The following is a 3,156-nucleotide window of genomic DNA, read 5'->3' as shown; positions in this document are numbered from 1 at the left end:
TAATACATTGTTTCATTTCTTGACTGTTACTTCAATGGACATTGGTTCTGGCTCCCAGCAAAATGAAACCCTAGACAACTTCAGTCTTTTCTTCCTTTATTTCTATATTATATATTTTTGGTACATTTGTGAGGATTTTGGATCTATTAGCATTGAGTTGTCATCTGCACACTGCCAGCCACAGTCCTTGACCTTCAGCAAGTGCTTCAAGAGTCCCTTGATTTCTGTGACATGTTGTGTTATCTACATGCTGCAGGTTGCTATTAAGCTGTCCTATAATCGTGGTTGTTATTCTTCTTCACAAAGTCCACAGTCTTTTATTATTTGCTCAGCATGTAAATTAAATAAATGTGGTGAAAAGATGCAATTAAAATGCACCCACTCCTGATTTTAAGCCATGCAGCATTCGCTTGATCTGATTAAAAGTCTGCTTCATGGTCCGTGAGCAGGTTCTTCATTAGTACAATAAAGAGTTCGGAAATTCATATTTGTCTCAATGTTATCAATAGTTTTTATGTTCTACCCAGTCAAATACCTGTGTATTATCAATAAAACAAAAGTAAACATCTTTCTGAAATTCTCTACTTTCAGCCACAATCCATCTACAATTAGCTGTGCTGTTTCTCATGTCACATCCTTGCCTGAATCCAGCTTGAATTTCTGGCAGCTACCTATAGGTGTACTGCTGAACCTGTTGTTGAATAATCTTCAGCAAAACTTAACTTGCATATACTATTAATGATATTGTTTGGTAACCTCCACGTTCTGTGTGATCACCTTTCTTTGGAATGGGTAGAAATACGAGTATTAATCTCTTCCTGTTAGTTGACCCATTAGTTAGTCTTCCAAATTTCTTGGCATGGATGAATGAGTACTTGCAGTTTTTTATCAGTTTGTTGAAACATTTAAATTGGCATTCTGTCCATTTCTGGAGCTTTGGTTTTTTCTAATGTCCACAGTGCTGTTTGGACATTTTCCTTCCAAACCATCAGTTCTTGCTCACGAACTATCCTTGAAATGGTTCAATATTAACTAGATCTTTTGGTATAGTGATTATTTTCTTTCCATCTCTTTTTGATGCTTCCTCCAGTGTTCAATACTTTGCCCATAGAATCCTTCAATATCACAGTGACGCAAGGTTTGAATTTTGTCTTAAGTTCTTGCAGCTTGAGATACGTTGAGCATATTATTCCCATTTGCCTTTTTAACTTCATGTCTTTGCACAAAGAGTATATTTTTATAATACTCTATTTTGCCTTCTCCTTTCCCTTTGAAGTTTTCTGTTTATCTCTTTTTTTGCATCATCATTTCTTTCATTTTCTTTAGCTACTGAGAAAATTCCAAAGCCTCTTTTGACATCCATTTTGATTTTTTTCTTATTTGCTTGCTTTTTAATTAAGTTTTGCTTTCTTTGTGTATGGTATTCTTTTCTAAACAGTTTTATTGATGTATAATTTACATATCATACAATTCAATGTTCTAATAATATTACTTAGAAAGAATTGTGCAATCTTCACCACTATCAACGTAGAATGTTTTTCCTTTTATGTGTTCATGTGTTCATTTTCTCCAAGCCTCTGTAGCCATAATGCTAAGAAACTATTCATCCAGTTACTGTTTCTAAAGATTTACCTAAGTATTCCCTATACATAAAAACATACAAGACAAAACAAAACCAACAACAAAATAACAAAATAAAACAGAAAAACTTCTATTAAAAAGGAGACATAAGATATTAAATACCAGAACAAATTTAAAATGTGTCCAAAGAGAGAACAAATGATAAGTTGTTAAATTGTAACCTAACTATATCTATAATAATGGACTCGACGATGCACTATGTTTGATAGCAAGATTATTTACATCCTTAAAGATGGTCCGAGGGTATTATCCACGGCATGCTTAATCCTCATGGGGATCGTGCAAATGGATATTGGGCTTTCACTGTCTTCCATAGCCTTCTGCAAACAGGGTGCTCAGAATTTAAGCTGTAGTACTGTTCCTTCCATTGGTACTGAATTTAATTCTTCACCATCCTTGGATCACACACACTAGCATGCTTCTTCCAGGTGGATTTAGCTGACACCCCACTTAGATGGCTGCCTGTTTTAAGACAAACTATTAAGACCTTAGAACTGTCCTTTCTGATAGCTGAATACCATCTGATATCTTCCCCACACGTTGCTATAGCACCTATATCTTCAGAAATCTCTACATGTGCATAAGTATTGAGTGAGTCCACATCATAAAAAACTAATTGCTCTTATATTAGGGCCACAAATAAATGCATGCTCAAAATCTATTTATATATCTAGGGTTTCTAGGTGTTCCTGGTTCACTTTAGAGACATCCTTACATATATGATGTTCTTGATGTGATCCCACAGCTCATCAGGCCTTCAGTCATTAGTGCTCAATGCATCAAACCTGTCCTCAACATCTCTCTAAATTCAGGTGGAATATACTTAAAGTAACATTTCGATTTCTTGTATTATTTTTCTTCAACTTCAACTTGAAACTCACATATGAGCAATCGAAGGTCGGTTAGAGTCAGTCGCCTACTTTGTTTTGGCTGCTAATATGATAGCTTCTATCTCTTTCCAAAGATGTTGTCAATTTGATTCCTGTGATTCCATCTGGTGTAGTCTATGTGTACAATCACCAGTTATGTTGTTGAAATAAAGTATTTGCAACGAAGAAGTTGTTGGTCTTCCAAAATTCTATCACACAATCTCCAGCTTCATTTCTATCTCCAAGGTCATAGTTTCTAACTACACTGGCCCAATAACTGCAGTACAGTAGACGGAAAATATTATGAGAGATTACTATGTCTTAATTGCCAAGCCTCTGAGAATACTGGTCCTGTCAAGTTGACACAAAACCTTAATTATCACAGACTGCAATCTCAGCCTTTGTTTTGTCTTAAGCAGCAACTTCTACCACAAAGTGGCCGTGGCTGGAGTGTCTAGGGTGTCGTGTTATTAGTGCTTATGTAAGCTTGGGTAGCTGCAATCTGTGCCTTCTGAGAAAAGAGATGTCATCTGGAAGCGTCCGAGGACCTGCACAAACACTCTGACCCTGCTTCTGTTTACGTGGGGAGCCCCCTCCTAACTTTAGCAATCACAGACTGAGCCTCCTGGGCTCTGACTCATTGGCT

The sequence above is a fragment of the Echinops telfairi genome, unplaced genomic scaffold (assembly GCF_000313985.2).
Source record: "Echinops telfairi isolate 266 unplaced genomic scaffold, ASM31398v2 ScPeMD7_7475;HRSCAF=8513, whole genome shotgun sequence".
NCBI classification, from domain to species: domain Eukaryota; kingdom Metazoa; phylum Chordata; class Mammalia; order Afrosoricida; family Tenrecidae; genus Echinops; species Echinops telfairi.
Note: the sequence above shows the minus strand (reverse complement) of the source record.